The sequence below is a fragment of the Chlorocebus sabaeus genome, chromosome 10, assembly GCF_047675955.1.
Source record: "Chlorocebus sabaeus isolate Y175 chromosome 10, mChlSab1.0.hap1, whole genome shotgun sequence".
In the NCBI taxonomy this organism is placed as follows: domain Eukaryota; kingdom Metazoa; phylum Chordata; class Mammalia; order Primates; family Cercopithecidae; genus Chlorocebus; species Chlorocebus sabaeus.
Window position 1 is genome coordinate 22,121,640 of NC_132913.1, and position 21,709 is coordinate 22,143,348.

Consider the following 21,709-nt stretch of genomic DNA (forward strand, 5'->3'; position numbering starts at 1 on the left):
GTAGTCAGGACTGGTACATAGACTAGTGTGAAGAGAAGCAAAATTCTAAATATGTCACATCTAGTACAGTATGGACATGACCAATCAGAATGAGTACTCGCCTTTAACAACCAGTGTAAGTCTGTTGTGAATTAGCTGATTATCAATCCTGAATATTTAATCACAGTGTGAGTTTTCATAAGGAGGAAGAAGGAAGAATGGATCCTGGATAGGCATCCAACAGTGCCTGCTAAGTCTTCTACGTGTCTACCTGAGTGTTAGGCTTAATGGACAGCTAAGATAATCCCCAATGTCAGTTTTCTAGTCTGACAGCTCAGTGTCTTTGGCCACAGTGATTAGGCAATCTTGATTTGTAACTTGCCCTTTAAGTTGGTCTCATCTGAAAGGTGAGCCTACATTTCACCTGACCCACTCAACACCAACTCCCTCCTATGTATAGGGATATCATAGCAAGTTAATTCAAGTTACATCTCCGTTGACGGCCAGGGCAAAACACATAGGTCAAGCAAGTAAACCTAGGCTTTGCCTAGAGTGATCTCCCACGCCAAGTAAAAGTTTTAAGAAGTCCCTAACCTGTCTTTTCTTTGGTTTACTCAGTCCTTGCAAATTCTAATTGGGAGCATAGGCAGCTTAAGCCGGTGGAAGGTCTGATTACAGAGGCTTTTGAGAGATGTGCAGCATCACTTTCAAATGCAGGCAATAACCCAAATTAGATTATAGAGGGATATCTTGTAAAGCCCCTAATATTTGTAGATAGGAATGATTAATTATGAGCTTATCAATTATTTGCGCTTAGTTCTTTGCTTTGAAAGTGTTTATGGTGGCTTAATACTAGTGTGTTCTGCCAACTACTTTAACCTTTCCCCAGAAATCTTGTTTGCATTAATGATTTGGACTATCAATGCCAAGTCTGAAATAATAGGGTTTTGGCCTATTCCTGATTTTGCAAGGAAGACTGAAATCTTATGTGTTCATCAAGTCAGTCTTTCATTGGACACACAAAAGACTGATCTTTGAGTGCTATTGTTTGGGAAGTCACCTGGAAAGGTGAGGCTTTTTTTTTGATATAATTAGTTTTGAAGGGGAAAAGTCAAAATTTGATCTTTAAGATATATATTTTTATTTTTCAATTAAGAAGTATAATTTATACATTTATGATGTACAATATGATGTTTTGATATATATGTATACATCTTGGAAAGGCTAAATTAAGCTACTTAATATATGCATTACTTCACGTGTTTATTTTGTGTGTTGAGAATGCTTATGTACTCTCAGCAATTTTTTTTTTTGAGACGGAGTCTCGCTCTGTCACCCAGGCTGGAGTACAGTGGCCAGATCTCAGCTCACTGCAAGCTCTGCCTCCCGGGTTTATGCTATTCTCCTGCCTCAGCCTCCCGAGTGGCTGGGACTACAGGTGCCCACCACCTTGCCCGGCTGGTTTTTTGTATTTTTTAGTAGAGACGGGGTTTCACCGGGTTAGCCAGGATGATCTCGATCTCCTGACCTCGTGATCCACCCGTCTTAGCCTCCCAAAGTGCTGGGATTACAGGCTTGAGCCACTGCTCCCGGCCAACTCTCAGCAATTTTTAAGTACATGCACAACATATTGTTATTAACCATAGTCATGATGTAGGATAGATCTCTTGAATTTATTTGTCTTGTATAACTAAAATTTTGTGTCTTTGACCAATATCTCTCCAATCCTCCCAACCCCCAGACTCTGGTAACCTCCATTTTACTGTTTCCTTGAGTTTAACTCTTTCACATGCCATGTGAGTGATATCATGCAGTACTTGCCTTTCTGTGTCTGGCTTATTTCACTTAACCTAATGTTCTTCATGTTTATTTATGCTATTCCAAATGACAGGATTTCCTTTGTTTTTAAAGGCTGAATGGTATCTTATTGTGTGTGTATACCACATCATCTTTGTCCATTTGTCCATTGATGGACACTGGTTGGTTCCGTACCTTGGCTAACATGAATAGTGCTATAATAAACATGGGAGTACAGATATCTCTTTAACATTTCACCTGACCCACTCAACACCAACATACTGATTTCATATCCTTTGGATGTATACCCAGTAGTGGGCTTGCTGGATCATATGGTAGTTCTATTTTTAATTATTTTGAGAAACCTTCATACCATTTTCCATAATGGCTGTATATAATTTACATTCCCACTAATGGCATCAGCATACAAAGGTTTCCTCTTTCCTACAGACTTCCCAACACTTATCTTTTGTCTTTTTAACAATAGCCATTCTAACAGGTGTGAGGTAATAGTTCATTTTGTTTTTAATTTGCATTTTCCTGGTGATTAGTGATAGTAAACATTTTTTCATATACCTATTGACCACTTGTATATCCTCTTTTCAGAAATGTCTACTCAGGTCCTTTGCCCATTTTAAAATCAGGTTATTTGTTTTCTTACTGTTGAGTTGTTTGAGTACCTTAGATATTTTGATTTTTACTCCCTTATCAGCTGTGTGGTTTGCAAATATTCTCTCCCATTCTGTAGGTTGTCTCTTCCCTCTGTTTATTATTTCCTTTGCTGTGTGGAAGGTTTTTAGTTTGATGTCATTCCATTTGTCTGTTTTTGCTTTTGTTGCCTGTGCTTTTGTGGTCATATCCAAAAAAATCTTTGCCCAGCTGTGTCGTGGAGCTTTATACCCTTGTCTCTGAGATACATTAAATGAACACACAGAGGAGCAGTTTGCACAATCTGAATATAAACAGTGAAATCAGTCAGGAGAAATAAGTATCCTCAGGACTGGCAGTGTGGCCAAGTGGGAGGAGTGCTGAAATACATGGAAACCTGAGTTCTGTTCCTTGTTTTGCACTGGTTAGCCATGTGACCTTGAACAAGTCACATAGCTTTTCTGGGCTTTAGCTCAGTCTTAGTGTTCTCACTAGACCAGCAGTGGCAAACATACATACAGGAACAATACAGAAAATACATGTGAATAAAGAGGCCTGGGAAGGAAACACAATGAAACAGCTAACAAAACCCCAGCTTTAATATGAGGCTAAGGGGCTATAGGGAATGGTGGAGTCTGTGGCAGAGCACAGCTCATTCACAGGGGGTATTCCACTGAAGCTGAACACAACCTCTATGTGGCCAGATCTGATTTTTCTTTTAAAGAGAAGCCAAAAAATCCAGATTTTATGTGAAATGTATTATTTGTTAAATATTGGGTGAAACAATAAACCCTATAAACTCTGTGAACAAAATGACATGTTTTTCCTGGGCTGAATTCAGCTTGGAGTTGCTAATTTGCAACCTCTAGACAAGATGAACTGAGAAATATGTTTTAGGTATGGAATGCTGTGGCTCTGTGAGTTTAAGGCGAATGTCTCCTTGAAGTCACACCATCTCAGAGTTGGAAGAGGTCTTAGCAGGTGTCTGATTTGTCTCTCAGACACCTCTCACACTATCCCTGACATTTGTTATTTAACATCTGGTAGCTGTTCCACAGGATGGACTTTTCTGCTGGAGGAATGGACTCTGCCGCAGGAAACTCTTTCTTGTATTGAGAAGAAACCCTTTGGCCAACGTCTTCTCTTATTGATCATAATTCTGTTGTCTGGAGTAATACAGAATACATCTTTGGTCTCTTGGGGCTTTAGATGTGGACAAGCCTGCTCCTGTTCCCCCACACAAGCCCAAGAGCACTTCTCTGGGGATAGTCAGGACTCAGAAAGGTCTTAGAACTCAGAACCTTGGATGAGCTACAGAAAGTTTCCTAAATGAGAATTCAAACAAAACCCCTTCTACCATTACTTCATGCCATGGGGGAATACAACTTTGGGTTATTTCTGATGGAGTCAAATTTCCCTCACTTGGGGGAAAGGGGAGGAAGCTGGGCAGTATGGATGGCAGATCCACAGCTAGCCTCTTGGGAGGCATGAGGGAAGCTGGGCTGGACATGCCCCCTTCTGAGGGTCACCACTGGTGGATCTTTGTTCTCTAGGACAAGTCAAAATGGGGGAGTCTTTTTGACTCAGAAGGGTAGCAATGGGACTGTGTCCACCTCTCACCTCAAGTGTAACCTTAGAACATTTCCGCCTCACACAGGACAGAGCCTGGAATCACTTTTTCCTACTCAGTGTCTTCCCATGCTCTTGCATACAGTAGCAGAGATGAGGGTTTTTCCAGCTGGAGGGAGGTGGATGAAGTTTCTGCCACCTGTGACTGCACACGTGTAGTTCAGGGACTGCACGGGAGCCAGTGTCCAGACAGTGGAAGCAGAGTCTTTCAGAGAAGTGGAGGGGCTCAGCTTCTGTTCAGAGCTGTTCTGTGGGGGGTGAAATACTTCTTTCTAAATGTGACTCTGCATTATAGTGGAGTCTTCATGACATATTACGGGGATAATCTTTCAGATGCTTTGTGATTCGACCCATAAGGCCAGAACAGGGAAATTAACTAGGTGTAATAAATAATATAGAATCTGGTGAATATTTAGGTTCTGGTAATGATGATAAATCAGGTTTGAAATGTTCCTTGAGGAGATTGTGAGATTCTGAGAAATGAAGCCAGGAAGATTGATTAGAACCTATTGCTGCTCAGAAAATCTACTGCAAAAAATACAGGGAGTTATTGCTAGGCTAATAGGAAAGGTGAATACAATCCACCTTGGCCTCTAAAAACCAAATGGGTGTAATCAACAAATGTCGTTGCACTTACGGGCTAATGCATAGGAGAGCAAAAGACCCCTCAAAGCACCGGAGAGTTTTTTCTGTAATACAAAGAAAACACATCAGGCTTTCTGTATGGTCATAATTACAACGAAGCCTCATTTATTTACTTATTAATTTGTTTGTTCATTTATTTATCTGTCTAATTTCAAGGAATGACCCCTATTGAAGAAATAAAGATTATGTTCTTAAGAGTTTGTGTCACTAAAATCTATTCTTAGGGGCCACATACAGCAGGTACTTAAATAATGTCATTTGGTTCATTGTAATTTTGTTATAACATTGATGAGAAAAAAGAACAATTCTAGGCGGAGTCACTGTGTGGAGTTGGCATGCTTTCCCCATGTCTGCATGGGTTTTCTCTGGGGACTCCAGTTTCCTCTCACATCGCAAAGCTGTGCATCCGCAAGCTACATGATACCGGCATGAGTGCGTGTGGGTGTGTGTGAGTGCGTCTTGGGATGGAACACTGTCCTGCCCAGGTCTGGTTTCAGCCTGACATCCTGAGCTGCTGGGATAGGCTCCAACCACCCGTAACTCTGAACTGGAATAAGTGGGTCCATCATTATCTTACCTGTTTTTATTAATCTATCTTTAAGTATATATAGTTCCCATTTATTTCAGTGTTTAATATGAGAAGTGTTTTGGTGTTTGGAAGTTTGGTAATGTTTTTGTGACCAGAAATATGCTATAGGATCTGAACTCTTGTGTAATATTAATTCACCTACGGGAAAATTGGTTTCTTTAAACACTGTTTTGCTTAAAGTCGTAGTTTCCAAGAACCTAGAGATGATGGTCAGTGAGAACTTTACTGTACTTGTTTCTCAGCATCTGGTGTGAAGATTCATATCTTACATTTGATACTGAAGCTGTACTGAGTGGGGGGATTATGTTAAATGCTTTAGTGATAAATCATCCCTTTCCTTGTAAATCTGTCCAACTTGATTGATGAACTTGGAAATTATCTGGGAAGGGAGTAGCCCTGATTGTGTGGTATTAAAAAAAGAGGCAGAAAAGCCTTGAGCATTTGTGAGTAGAGGAGGAAGCATAAAGAATGAAAATGTGGGGAGAAATCTGTAGTTAATTGTCAGCAGACCAGGGGTAAATTTGTGATACAACAGAGAGAAGATAGGCTTTAGGCTCAGATTGACCTGAGTCCACAATGAGCTGTGTGACCCTGGGCAAATTATTTGACTACTCTGAGCCTCAATTTCTGCCTGGGCAAAATGCTTGTGTCTTGGGACAATTGAAGGAGATTATGTATGTCAGTGCCTCGTGCTGAGTATGACACATGTTGGCCCCTTTCTCCCCACCTGGTGGCCTTCTAAATCTCCACATTCACCTCCGTGATGGTTAATTTTATGTGCCAATTTGGCTGGGTTATGGGATTCCTAGACATTTAGTTAAATATTATTTTCTGTGTGCCTGTGAGGCTGTTTGGATGATTAACATTTAAATCAGCGTGATCAAGTAAAGCAGATTGCCCTCCCTAATGTGGTGGCCTCCTCCATCAGTTGAAGGCCTGAATAAACTAAAAAGATGGACCCTGCCCCACGTCAAAGAATTATTCCTGCTTGACAGCCTTCAAACTGGGACGTTGGCTTCTTTCCTGCCTTTAGACTCAAACCAAAACCTTCCTGGGTCTGGAGTACTGGTCTTTGGGCTAGGATAAAACCATTGACTCTCTGGTGTCTCCGGCTTGCTGCCTCACCCTGCAGATCTTGGCATTTGTCAGTCTTCATAATTATGTGGGCCAATTCTTTATAGTAAATTTTTTCTCTCTCTTTCTATATATATATATATATATATGAGATTTATAAGTATATCATATTTATAAATACACACATATATAAGTGTATCCTATTGGTTCTGTTTCCCTGGAGAACTCCAATACAACCTTGTTCAGTCCCTTAAACATAATGAGCTTTATTATTTGTTGGTTAATACACAGAGCCTGGGAGCCAGAGAGCATACACCAAAATCTAGATGATGGGCAGGCAACCTTACACTGCTGTCTGATCTCTTCATCTGGAACCTAGGGCCTTTCGTGGGAGCTCGGTGGAGCAGCATGCTGCAGGGAAGGTGTACAGTGCGAGACAGATTCTTCACTCTTCTCCCACACATGTGCACACACGGCACCACATGCCAGGCAGAGCTGGGTTTGTGTGTGTTCCAGCATCTTCTCTTTTTTCTTTCCCCCTCCCAAAGTGAAGAGAGCTGATGGTGGCAAACCAGGTTCCAAATTAAAAATGAGAGACTTAAGAAATGTTTCTTTCTTCCTCCTTTTCTTAACGTGAAGTATGAATTAGAAATGCCAATTTTGTGTAAATTATCTGATTAAACACAACATCCGTGTGCTCAATGGTTAGACTTGCCAAGAAACGCAAGGCAAGCTGGTAATGGTTTTCCTAATTTACTCGAGGATAAATAATGCAGGAAGCTCATCAGATAGGTCTGCAGATAGATTTGAATGAATTAGATCCTCAGTGCTTTGGAAGTGGTGATGAAGGAGGAAAAATATTGCTACGAAACTGGTTTAACTGCTAGAGAAATTTGGAACTGCAAAAAGCCACGTTAAAAATCACATCACAGATTTGTCTTCAGCCAAAAAACGAAATGGAGAGTTAAAGAAAAACTTCTCTCTCAGACTTGGTTCTATTCATCAGCTTCCATACTGGGCAGTCTGTTTAAAGTTTGGCCCATTAAGGTTATTGTGCGCTAATGAGACCCTTCCCCAATGGGCCATCCTGGTGTGTGGCTGCACTGTTTGACAGGAAGTGGATTATCATAAGAAGGAGTTTCGTAGATGAACAGTGGTATGTCACCGCAAGAGTTTCTAAAAATATGCCTGCTGTCTTCAATTGGCTGCAAATTACCAGCGATTGAAGGCATCAGGGGTATTTTATGACAGATAAATATGCAGTTAAGACGCCTGCTATTCCTGAAAGGGGATGGAATGGACAACTACCTTTGGAATATGTTTTGTTCTCAAACATTTCCCTGACTGAATCACCAGATTGCACCCCTGAAATCTTTCTACTGGTTACTTCTTTAAGGTGTAAAGGGGTAAAACCATGATCACCCATGAAAGTCTGAGTACAAATTCATTGATTAGCTCTGTCATCAGATGGGTCCTGAGGGAATGGCATGAATGTGAGACCATCACAGTATCTCATTATCTTCCCTCTCTTCTCCATTCCTTTCTTTTCTCCCTCCCTCCCTTCCTCCTTTTTTCCTTTCCTTCTACAAATATGAGTCAAACAATGTTCTAGGCTCTAATACAGCAGTGAACACCACAGAAAAAACCACTGCCCTTGTGTTACGGTGCTTGCCATTCTCTCTGTGTGTGTGTGTGTGTGTGTGTGTAGGGGAAGACAGACACCAAAACAAATACATATTTTTTTGTTTATGTACACATAATTGTATATGTACATGCCAGATTTTTTTTTTTTGCCATTTAAAAGCTTATTCTGTGATCAATCAGATATTAGAAGATTAAACTGAGGCATTTAAGGCCCCAGAGATTTTTCCAGAACTCCCCACTACCTCAAAGAGTGGTAAAAGGGCACAACTACAAATTATCTGTTGTTTGTTCTCCAAATTTATTGCCCTGGGAGACCTCTGAGGAGGAGAGTAAGATGGCAGGCTGGGGGACATGAGACAGTTGTTATTTCAAATTCTAAAAAACTCTTGAAGAACTGAAGGACCCCCTAAAGGACAAATAGGTCTTTAATGTCAAAAACCTTCTAAGGTTTAGTTCAGGGCAGGTTGGTCCTGGAGGCCACTTGAGGCTCAGAGTCACCTTTATTTGGGTCATTGGTTCTCAAGGTGTCTAGGGTAAGGTCTGCTCACCTGCATGTCACCTAGAGGGTTAAATACCTGTTGCTGTGGAAATTTGAGTCACCTGGTGTCTTTATTTCATGTTGCTGTGTAATAAATTTCCACAAACTTAGCAGCTTTAAACAACACACATCTGTTATCACAGTCTTCGTGGATGAGGAGCCTGGGTGCAACTCAGCTGGGTCCTCTGCTTAGTTCCTTACAAGACTGTGACTAATGATAGGCTGCCTGGCCTGCATTCTCTTCTAGTCGTTAGACTGTGGAAGGATCCCCTTCCAAGTTCACTCAGGTTGCTGACGGAATTCGTGTCCTTGTGATTGTCCAGTGAGGGTCATGACTTTTTGCTAGCTGAATGCGGGAGGCTGCCTCAGCTACCAAAGACTGCCTGTGGTTCCTAGAGGCCGCCTGTAGCTCCTGACACATGGGCTTTTCCAACATGGCCTTTTAATTCATCAAACCAGCGAGGAGGATCTCTTGACCAAGGGTCTTCTAGTAAATGGAGTCTTATATACCATAATCTAATCACAGGAAGGAGACTCTATCACCTTTGCCCTATTCCATTGGCTAGAAGCAAGTCACAGGTCCCACCCGGGAGTTATACCAAAGTGTGAATACCAGAAAGGGGGTCTGCTTTGTTTGTCATAAATGCAAGTTCCTGGGCTCACTCTGGACTGACTAAATCAGCATTTCTGGGGTGGGGCCCAGGAACTTGCATTTACTCAACTCCCCAAGTGCTTTCTTGTGCACATTTTGGTTGGAGAAGTTGAGGGAAAACATGGACTTGGGATAGCTTGAAATTCCACTAAGCAATGTGGGATACCTGGTGTTCCTTCCTGCTAGTTCTTCTGAGGGGGCCCCCAAGCCAGTCATAGTGCTGACCGGAGGCCATGTGGGGATGGATCTGTGAAGCCATCTTGACAGATAGCTCAGCATCTGAGGGATGGGAGTGCATTCACAGCTCATCTGTGTGGAGTCACTTCAATGCTTGGTGGCCGTTTAAAAACACAGCCTGTCTGAGAATGTGGTCTCTAAATTCCATATCCCTGGGCATTTAAAAACCTGTACATGAATATGTTTATAGCAGCCTTATTCATGATAGTTGAAACTGGAAACAAATGCCCTTCAGCAGTAAGGAGTTAAACTATGACACATCCATAGCATAGAACACTGCTCAGCAATAAACATGAACTATCAATACACCAATAAACTATTGATATACACAGCAACTTGGACAAATAACTAGGAAAGCATTCTGAGAAAACACAGCCAATCCTGAGAAGTTACTGTATGACTCCACTTGCACAACATTTAGAAATGGAAGACAGGTTTAGTGGTTGCCAGAGGTTAGCAACTAAGTGGAAGGGGTGGTGAGAGAGAGATGGGTGAGGTCATAAAAGGGCAATGCCAGGAATTCTTGGTGTTGGAACTGAACTGTTCATTACTATGATTGTGGACATGTGAACCTACACGGGTGGCAAAATTGTATAGAAGTTAAAATCTGCACACAGATGGGTACCAATGAACTGGGAAATCTGCAAAAGATTGGCACATTGTGTGAACGTCAGTATCCTGGTTGTGATAGTACAGTAGAGTTTTGCAAAATGTTACCATTGGGGGAAACTGAGAAAAGTATACAAGGGGTCTTTCTGTATTATTTCTTACAACTGAATGTGAATCTATAGTTATCTCAAAAAAATTTTAGTGAAAAAAAGTAGGGCCTGGACTAGCCCTTATTTTTGCTGGCCCTTGCCCATCTAGAGTAGGTATTTGTTAAAATTTACCTTTTCTTTCTTCCTCCACAACTCCCTCCCCCGCCGGGGGGAGGAGTTCTCAACTTTAGATCAGTTGCTCTCCTTTTTCTACAGAAATTGTTCTCTTCAGGTGACTGCCATTCTTGGGTGAGAGCTTCGGAAAACTCAGAAATCTGAGAAATGAAATTTCTTGGGTTGGGGGTAAGTGGGACCTTGCCTCTTCTTATCCCAGGGCCATAGCCTGCAGCTTCAAAAAATCGAGAGAAAAAACGTGACTCCAAAGGCACACCCCTTGCATAACTTTCTCTCAGTCTCCACTGAAGAATTAGTATGTTGTACCCATCTCAAGATAGACTCACTTCTATAGCCTTATTCCACCATGTGATGCCAAGGTTAGTGGCATAGTTATCCGTCTCCCTAGTTACATCAGGAAATTGTGGATTGGCCATCTGTCCCATTCCTCTCTGTACCCCTTAGCACAATGGTGTTCAATAAATGTCTGTTGAATGAATGAATGTTGAACCTGACTTCACTACTGTTCAGTTCCACTGAAGGGAGGAGAGGGGCAGACACAGTGGTTTTTCAGGAGACATGCTATGTGGCTATTCTTGTCAAGATTTATTTCTCAAGGCTGGAATCAGTGTCAACATGATATTGGTTTTTTTCCCCTTTGATTTGCATTTCAGGAGTAAGTTCCTGCTGAGCAATTCTAAAGGAATGGTTAAGGGGAATTTGGGGCCAGAGACTTGAAGAGGAGAGTTTTCTTAGCCTTTGGAGTCGTGGCAAGCTGTCCCTTCTGATTTCTGAATATTTGGAAAACAGTCCTATAAGAAAAGTTGAAGTAAAGGATTGGGCCCTGTGTGTCTGACAGCCTCACCATTCTCCCCAGGCCGACTGTCTCCACCCCGCCTCTGAGCTGTTTCCAGGGGATTGACTCATCCAAGATATTTTGCAAATTCTTCCTGATTGATAGGTTGAAGCTGCACCCCATCTTCTCAGCATCTCTGTAAGGCCAGCTCTGCATGCAACAAATTGCTTCATTCCTTCAAAATTTTGAAAGTTTCACTTCATGAATTCTTGAATAAAACGTCTTCAGCCAAGTGAAGAATAACAGCAGAAGTATCAACTGGCCTGTTGTCAAGGAAAGAGAGTTGGGTTGAGGTCCCCAAGGATGCATGCTCCAAACGTCAAAGTTTAGGTCTCTGGCCCAATCACCCTAATATCTTATCTGTGAGCACTAGCCTACCCAGGCAGTTGCACTATTTATTTTATTTTATTTTTTAATTTAATTTAATTTGCCTCAGTGGGACAGTTATTCTCCAGCTGGCAGCTTCATGTGATTAGAAGTGGAGAGGCAGGAGGACTTGCCCCTCATTACTCCTCTGGTGTTTGGGTAAAATGACATTTCTCCTCCCTCCTCACTGTGCTTCTCCTTGCATTGCTCCAGGGTGCAGGCCTGCGGGTTTCCTTACCTCGATGGCCATTAGGACCAGTGGTGCCCTGGGCTGTCTGGTTGGTCATAGGGAGCAAACTCTAGTGTGACAGGTTCCCGTGCATGGGGGAATGTACTTGTTCACCTTCTGGATTTATGTAGATGAGGTCCTTAATGGAGAATACGCAGCGTTATTGTGGGACAGTGATGATGATGGTGCCTCTAGGTGAAGTGTTAGGAACCCAAGTACCAGATACCCACAGTGAGCACTAGCTGGACTGTAGATCCTAGTGGGGTGGGAGAAGGAAAGGAGGCTGCCTAGAGTTACTGTGGGAGATCTGTAAGGAAACATTATAGGTCAAATGAGCACTATGTGAGACATACGTGTGTAAGTCATGTAAAATCCTAGCATCCAGAATAATGGGGATAGGAATTTCAGGACTTGGCAGTCTCTTTTGAAAATGCCAAAGGGTGGATGTAGGGTGGGTGGCAAGCATATCTGGTCGGAAAATCTTTCTCTTTGCTCTCTGTAAATTCCCGCAAGCTTTCTCTGACACTTTGCCTGGAGATAATCTCTCTCCACCAGTCTCTGCTGACCAGCTCATTACTGTGTGCATCAACTCAGCCTCTCTCACTTTTTTGGGCTGAGTCAGCTCTGCCGCCCACTGCTTAGTCCTGACTAGGAATTTGCCAGAGGAGAGCGCAGGGCTGGACCAGCAGGTTAGAGTCTTTGCTCTCTAGAGGGTCCATGGTTTGGGGATGTAAGAGAAGAGGAGGAAAGATGGAACCCCATATAATTTAAAATATTTTCTTTTATCCCTGATACATGCTTGGCTGTATCTCAAGTGTGTGTAGAGTACTGTTATGATTAACATAATAGAAAGCTATTTAGAGGGTCACTGAATTTATAGAAACTTTTCATCATTTACATTTTTTCTAATCAATAGGTGTTGAAAGGACAAGCACTATCAAGGAGGAGTGTGTGAAATTTTTAGGTATTATTGTAACAGTTTTCTGTTCTTAAAGGAGATGGGGAATGTAGGTTGAAAGCTGCCACTTTTATTTTTTTGGAATAATTTTCTGAAGTGTTTCTTGTGCTTTTAAAAATGTTTTGAACTTTAGCTTTTTTTTTTCTGACTTAGTGAAACCAATTTGAGGGTAAATTATATCACTCTGTGATATCCTTGTAACATGAGAGGAGTGATTAATCAAAATAAAGTCCCTAATGAAATAGTGGCTCTAGGCAATGATTGTCAATGGCCACCAAAAACACTGGGTGAAAGTTCGTGTGAGAGACTTTTTTTTTTTTTTTTTGAGACGGAGTCTCCCTCTGTCGCCCAGGCTGGAGTGCAGTGGCGCGATCTCAGCTCACTGCACGCTCTGCCTCCCAGGTTCACGCCATTCTCCTTTCTCAGCTTCCCGAGTAGCTGGGACTACAGGCGCCTGCCACCGGGCCCGGCTAATTTTTTGTGTTTTTAGTAGAGATGGGATTTCACCGTGTTAGCCAGAATGGTCTCCATATCCTGACCTTGTGATCCATCCGCCTCAGCCTCCCAAAGTGCTGGGATTACAGGCGTGAGCCACTGAGCCCGGCCCATGTGAGAGACTTTTAATGAATGGACTAGGCTGGCATCATCTGAACCTACCACTGATTATCTCTAAAAGTTAGACAATCAGACATTCTGTGCCTTCTAGGCACAGACCCAGAATTGGATCAGACCCAATTCTGACCCAACAGGGAGTCACAGCATTATCTGTGTCATCTTGTGACTAAAAATATTGAACCTAGATATAATTAAGTTTCTAGATCCAGCTACCAGTTATATGGGATGCAGAGGAAAGGGGAGCATGTTGGATGGCACACCAAGGATGCATTCAGCCACTGGGCAAATGACTATTCAAATAATAAAGGGCATGGGGAAGAATGGGAGAGAAAACTTTTGGATAAATAGAGACTTAAAAGGCTAACAAAACAAATGCTATGTGTGTACTTTGTTTGGATCCTGATTTGAACCAATTAATTATAAAAATATATTTCTGAGATGATGAAAGATTAAGACAAGTTAGTAGATGATAGTAAGAAGTTCCTATTAATTTTATTAGATAATATTGTAGTGATGTTGAAAAGAAAAAAGTTCCAATTACTTAAAGATACTTACTGATATATTTATAGGTAAAATAATAAAAGTTCTAGGATTGGCTTTGAAATACAATAACAAAAAAAGGTGGTGTAGAGATGAAATCAAAATAGCAGGACTAGCCAAACATGGTAGCTCACACCTATAATCCCAGCACTTTGGGAAACCAAGGTGGGCAGATCACTTGAGGTCAGGAGTTTGAGACCAGCCTCGCCAACATAGTGAAATCCTGTCTCTACTAAAAATATAAAAATTAGCCAGGAGTTGTGGTGGGCACCTGTAATCTCAACTACTCAAGAGGCTGAGGCAGGAGAATCACTTGAGCCTGGGAGGCAGAGGTTGCAGTGAGCAGACATTATGGCACTGTATTCCTGTCTGGGCGAAAGGATGAGACTCAGTCTCAAACAAAAACAAAATAGCAGGATTGTTCATAATTATTGCAGCTGGGGATAAGCACCTGAGGGTTTATATCCTATTTTTTTTCTATTCGATAACACATGCTAAAAGTCTAATTGAAACAAGTTCTAGTATTTATTTATAGGTCTCAGAGAAATGAAGCAGAGGACATACGTCATAGAATCGGCTATGCCTCTTATCGATGCTTTTGTTTTTCTTTAAGAATTATGTTTTGAAGGTGTCTATAAGATTAGAAGATGAGAATGCTGTAGACACAGGCTTTGGCTATCTCAGGTGAGGGGAGCAGGGGTCCTGAGAAGGTGGTGGTAATGGTCAGATGGCCAAGTGCAGGAGGGCCAGTGCTAATTTAATCGAGGATAGTTGGGGGCATATTTCTTTCTAATATATTTCCTTTTTCTGCTAAACCTGAGGCTAGGCACTATGTCTCAGTTACTGACCTATCCTTAGCCCTTGCCGGAGTGGTAGTGAAAATTTTAGGCACTTAATGGCAATATTGACTTGATAAATAATTAAATTTTAATGATTTGGCATCAACTTTTTGTATGAGTGATGTAGCTAAGGTTTTAACAAATGGTTAATGCAGTGAGTAGGCTGTTCTGAACAAATCCTTAGTCTTGAGCAAACGGCCACTATTAGATGTGGAGAACATTATGCCAGATAAATATGTCATTTTCATTATGGTTAGGCACGGGGCTGTTTTTAGATGGAGTCACGGGGCTGTTTTTAGACGGAGTCACTGTACCTGCTTTTCAGCCTCATGAATTCCCATTATGATCTCCCTGGTTATAACAAACACGCATAATGCTAAAGATACTACTTTCTTAGGGACAGCGTTACAGCATGGAGACACAAGATTACTTGTAAACGAGGAGACAAAAGGAGCTTCAGTAAAATTACTTCCTATCAAGTGTAATAAACATGTACAATAAGTTATTAAGTACCTTTAAGGCAGCTCCCATTAATGATCCATCGAGACAACTAAATGAGATTTTAAGTAAAATAGAGAAAGAGAATTCAGATGAATGTAAAGAAAAGAGGAGAATGGAAAATGAAGAAAACAAAGAGAAGCAGATATGATGGAAATTGCCCTGCCATCCTGAAGCAAGAGTGAAAGCAAATCTAATGAGTTTCTCTGCTTTCAGTTTTAAAAATAAGACACATTTCTCAAATATGAAATGTGGTCCATTATCTGTCAGTGGTGTACTGAGTTGTCTTCAGGCAGCAAATATGTGCCATACAATAAACTGCAAACTCCCCACTCCCTCCTTTTGAGGGGTGGCACAAATTTAGCCTGTTTGGAAAATTGGTTATTGATGACAGTTTTTATAGTATAACTGGAGAAATTCATTGACAGATGTGATGTGATATGTGTGTGTGTGTGTGTGTGTGTGTGTGTGTGTCTACGTTACAGTTCATAGATTTTATAATGAACACTTTTAACATCTCTGAAACCAAGGTATGTGTTAGCAGGGTTTAATTAGTAGCATTTTTTTTCTTGATGAATTACAAAATTGTGTAGAATATTATAATCAGCCACATCTTATATTGTAAATTTGATCTTGATGAATTATAAAATTGTGTAGAATATTATAATCAGCCATGTCTTAAATTATAAATTTGATTTATTTGAGGGGGGAGAAGGAAGAGTATAGAAGAAATGGGAGAAAATGGGATGTCCTATGTAATGACATAATTTAGAAAAACTTTTTAAAAACTTTAATTCCTACTTTTTATTTGTATGACTATTTAGGGATAAAAGTCCCATTTGCTTATATTCCTTAGATTGATCCATGAAAATTGTTCAGTTCCTCCTTCTGAATGGTCCTTCACTTTTTTCTCTTACATTTTCTTTGCTTCTTATATACTTGTAATTTTGGCTTACCAAGCTTCACATTCACAACTTTCCAAAAGGTGTTTATGACTTAGATCAACCATTGATTTGAGAATTAGCTGTGACAAGATATAAGGACAGCACCCAGATCTGTACCATAAGGTGGAACACAGATGCCCCTTAATATCTTCATGAATACCACTTCAGCTACACCCAAACTTGCTTATGTGTGGCCCACAAGCTGTGCTTCTGCTTCCATTTCTCACAACTGATTTCGGGTTTTCAGGGTACTTACTCATGCTAGATGCCACACAGCTGCAAAGTTCAGTTCAACAGCTATGAGAAAAAGGGGCCTTGGCTCTGCCCCACCGGGGTGAATAGCTTTTAACCCTTTATAGCAATTCCTTTTGTTCCTTTGCAGCTGTAGGTCTTTTAGATTTCCACTGAGAGCTGGAGACATTAACCATCATGGACTTGGTTGGCAAGTCATCAGTCACACGGAGAGGAAGTGAAGCTGGAAACCCCAATGCCTGCCACCCTCAGGTCAGGAGGCTTGAATGTTGAGTTGTGATGTAGGCCCAGGTTTTATGAGACAATGAGTCTCAGATGAACAGGTGATAAACCATAGCAGGGACTGGCTCAGCAATGTGGAACTGCCAGAGGGTCTGGGGGAGAGGCCAAAGGCATCTGTTTGGATACTGGTTGCTGAAAATCACATGAATTTGGACAATAGATAAAGAAAGCAGTATCAGTCTCTGGCTGTATGTGTCACCCAAACAACTGGCAAAAATTCAGTGAAAAATATTCATTGAGGCAGTTGAACAAAATCAGTGTATGCAAGGCTTAAGAGTTCTGGGCATACACTCATTGCAGACAGTGGATGCTTTCTAAAGCATCTAGTTTAGAAATCTAGCGATATTAATTTGTGTTCTATGCAAATGTCCTTTATACATCCATATAGTTACTGTTTCATCAGACCCAATCATTCCTCTCCAGAAACCAAACAAAATGTCACCTCCCCCTTGGAGAGATTTAGTCATTGACAGAAACATAATTTCACTTATCCAGCATGAGAAATGTTGACACTGACAAGAAGATAGTACCTTTTACCTTCAAAACTGTTTTATAGGAAACCATTTAAGCTAAAATAGCTTTTTCTTCCATTTTCTCCATTTTATCAGCAATGATTACTCCCTTTGCTGTTCCAGTGGCCCTGCCATGTCAACCCACAGTCACAGTGCCTGAGACTGATCTGATTGACCTCTGGTTTAAAATGAAGATTAAACACACATGGGCCAGGTCTTAGGGTTGGGGCATCTGTGAGGATCTTGGGCAAAGGTTTAGTATCCTGACAAGGTTAGCTTTGTAGCTGTGAGGGGATGCTCATGCGAGGGAAACATGAAAGCTCAGTGCACTGACAGCCCCCAGACTGGGGCTGCCTCTGTATCAACACTGAGTTGAACAAAGTCACTGCAAGGAGAAGAGCTGTCCCGGGTCCTGAAAAAGGACTCACAAGAGAGCAGGAAAAAGTCAAGGAGAGTAGCAACAAAGCAGGCCATATGTCTGTGTCCCCACCTAGAGGCAGATACCTTTGTGGTTAGGAGGGCACCTTGGGAGTCCTGTTGCCTATCTTTAAATCCCAGTGCACTATACCACACTTCCTGGGCTCTGGGAACATTGGTGAGCCTCTAACTCTTTTCAAGCATCACCTGTAAAATGAGGATAATAATGATTCCTACTTCACCCGGGGCTTTGATGATAATGCACGTACATCATTTAGCTCAGTTCCTGTCACATAGTAAGTGCTCAATAAATGTTACACTAGCTTTTTATCCCTTCATCAATCATATTGGCCTTTCTCATTAGTCTGTGAACTCTGCTGGAACGAGCATTCTATCTTATTCATCATTTTACTCTTGCATCTTCCTTCACCTCTTCACAACCTTAGAACAGCCTCGAGGCAGTCTCTCTCCTTGCTTCCATAACATGGCTGTCTCCTGGTTCATCTCAGACCTCACTGGCTATTCCTTCCTGGTTTTCTTTGCTGCATTTTTCCCCCACTAGATCTCTAAATGTCAGTTTTTTCCTTGGAATTCTCCTCCCCCTTTACTCACTCTCCAAATTCTAAAATAAGTATTTTCTGAGCTGAAATCTTCTCTGGATCCCAGACTCACATAGCTTAATTTTTACGAGACACCTCTGCTCAGATGTCTCTCAGAGCAAGTTGGATTTCAGAAACTATGGGTTCAAAATCAAAATTATTTTTCCTTTTCTTCCCTTATCAAATCATCTCAGTACCTGGCTCCACTATCTGTCTAATTTCTGAAGCAGAAACCTAGTAGTCTGCTTCTTGCTCTCTTCCCATAGCTAATCTATTAGCAAATCCTTGTGGTTCAGTCTCCAAGGACCTCAGAGCCAGCAACTTCCCTCCACCTCTCTGCCACCACTCGAATCCAGGCTGTCTTCATCTCTCTCTTGGAATGTGCAGGAGCTCTCTTCACTGTTCTTTCAGTCTCTACCCATGACTTGTGACAGTCCACTTTCCATGTGCAGACAGAGAAATCTTTAAGATAGCAATCAAATTACATCCTCACCTTGATGAAATTCATTATGATTTTCCATTGCATATAGCGTAATGTCCAGGGTCCCTAAAAGGGCCTACAAAGGCCCACAGACTCTGGCCCTGCCTATTTCTCAAGCATCCTGGCACTTGCTTCTTCCCCTCACTCCCCATTCTCCAGTCTGGTGAGCCTTCTTTACACTGGTTTCATGTCTGGAATCTTTTCATGGTCCTGCTGCTTGGAAGCCTTTTCTCCCAGCTGCCATGGCTGCTGCTCTGGCTCTCCAGATCTTGTCCTGAACGTTGTCTTCTAGTGTGGCCCACCCTTCTCCTAGTGTGTTCTGTTCCAGCCTCCTGTTGATTGCCTTCACAACACATTCCACAATTTGCAATTTGTAATTCTTTTATTTAATTGGCTTGTGTCTCTTTCTCCCAGTGAGACCCACTGAGGTATATCTGGTGCCTAGCATAATGCCTAGCACATAGTAGGACTCCACAAATCCTTGGCAATTGAGTGACTCCAACAAAGTGCTTTGGAGAGGTGCTTCGAATGAATGAGCGAAGTTAGTGATATCTAAAAGTGTGTGGTTCTTTTTGGGTGATTGCATTGTTATCAAGAGATAAAAGTGTCAAGCCTAAGGGAGGCACATGGTTTAAAGGAAAGACTGGAGGCTTGGGGGGTATAGCTTGAGTCTGACTCTTATTAGCTGTGTGAACTTGGGAGTGTTTCTTCACCAGTCCCAGCTTTAATTTTCTTATCTGTAAAATGGGGATTAAACATATGTACATCAGAGAGCATCATGACTATTAAATGAGATAATATATGTAAGTCCTCTGGCACAGAGCTGGCACACGGAAGTACTTGATACCTGGGCATTTCATTCCTTCTACCAAATAAAAACTCCTTGGAGTTTCAGGCATCAGTGAACTGGGAAGAAAGGTGCTTTTGGAGGAGAGAGGCTGTCTGGGTGCCAGCTCTCTCCCAAGCCTCATCCTCTGCTCTTGCCCCCCAGTCACATTGTATCAGGAATCTCAGATAAGTACAGGAAGCACATTTTGCCAGCAGTGAAGATTGCCAGTCATTGTAGGACACATGGGCCAGATAATTGCCCTGGTTACTCCTTCCTTGAAGTTGCAAATTTCAAATGTAAAGTTCTCAGATCCTTCAGTTTGGAATATGATTGTATTTTGGGATGAAGCCCAGCATCATTTTTTTTCCTATTTTTTTTTTTCCAGCTCAGTTTTACAATACCCTCCAACTCCCAACTCCATTGTTTGAAAAGCCTGCTCAGATGAATGCGAGGAGGCCTCTAAGAGCTCCTAACCATGTTTCACTAAGTGGCTCTATCCACTATTGTTTCCATGTCTCCTTTTAAAGATGTCCCCTTTATCCAAAAATCTGCTCCTTGCTCTTCACCTTGTTCCTTGAGCAGGTAGAGAGAATTTTATTTTATCTTTCTGCTCTGTGGTCTTTTTTGATCGATAGTTGGTGGTGTGGATGCTTGGGTGCCCCGTGCCACATCCCTGGGTCTACCTGTGATTTCAACTGCAGATGTAAAAGATGCTTTTAGACCCTCCTTGCTCTCTCTGCTTCTAGGCCTCAGGGGCTTCTCCAATGCGCAAGCGAGTAGCTCACCTCCAGCAAGTGCAGCCTGAAAGTACAGGGGAGTTATCACCCCGGTGATTACTCTCAACCAATGGGGGACTGGAGCAGTGACCCTGGGTCTTGGTGACTAATTGGATTTTGCATTGAGGGAGATGGAGGAATCTGAGGTGACTGCCAGGTTGTTGAGACTAAGGAGACCAGCAGAGTTACAGGGATGGTGCAGACTGTCAAAATAGAGGGTACAGGAGTGATATCAGGTGGAGATGAATGACCTCAGGGCAGGGATCATATTTTATCTCTGTATTCCCAACACCTAGCATAGTGCCAGCACTTGTGTTCACAAAAGGTTTGCTGAAAGGGCCAACCCATTTCTTCATGTGCTGTCCCTTTCGTGAAAGCTGTTCTGTTGATATTGGGAAGCCAGGTGTGGCTACCCATGCACCTTAATACTGTCCTCAAGATAGTGATAGATTTTTTTCTCTTTTAGTATTTGTTCTGTTGTTGCACAGAGCATCAGCATCAGATTCATAAAACTGCTATTTCCTTGTAATTTGTCAGGCCACTTTGGAAGTCATTTGCTTTGGGGGAAGATTAATCTTCTGGAATATCAGTATTGCGTGGTATTTCAATAAGCATACTAAGTGGCTCAGCACATGTAAATTGTTTAGCACTTATATATCACTTATATTCTCCAGGAGCTCAACATTAGTTAATTCTCATGATACTTAAGAGATAAGTGTCATTTCAAGTCATGATTTGTATATTTTCAAATTTATAAGTGTTCTCTGCTGCTTTTTTATTCAGTACTTGTTTCATTTTCTATCTCCAAGACTTTAATTTTGTTTACTGCTCTCTTTGTGGACTCGGAACATATAAAGACTTTTGTTCAACAAAATGTGCAACAGCTCAAAGAGACCTACAGGGTCCTTTGTCCATGTTCCTCAGAATTAGAGGTTTGTAACAGGGAGATACAGCAGCAAGGGATAAACAAGGACGTTGTTTCATGAATGGTAGAGTTGTCCTAAGTTCTAGCTGTTTCTACACTTGGGAGGTTATCCAGGAGGCTTCACAAAAACATCCACCACCAAACCTTCCCACCACCATTCCAGCCCCTCAAGTGGCAAGAGTGTGAGCATTAGCTTGGGAATGGGTGCCAGCATGCTGCCCTGGAAGATGCCTGAGTGAGTAATGGGGTGCACACCAAGGAGCAGGACACCCTGATGGAGCATGTATCTCTGGCGCCAGCCACAGGGATCCTTCATTGCCCTCTGAGGGTCTGTATACTGAGAGGCCAAGAGGCGGCTGAAAGCTGCCAGAGAAGGCTGTGCACCACCCAGCAGGCAGCACCAACACTAGATCAACCCAGATATAGAACAGGGAGGGTTATTCCCCCTGCTGGGTCTGGTAGTGGCTATGGCTGGCATGGACCCTTC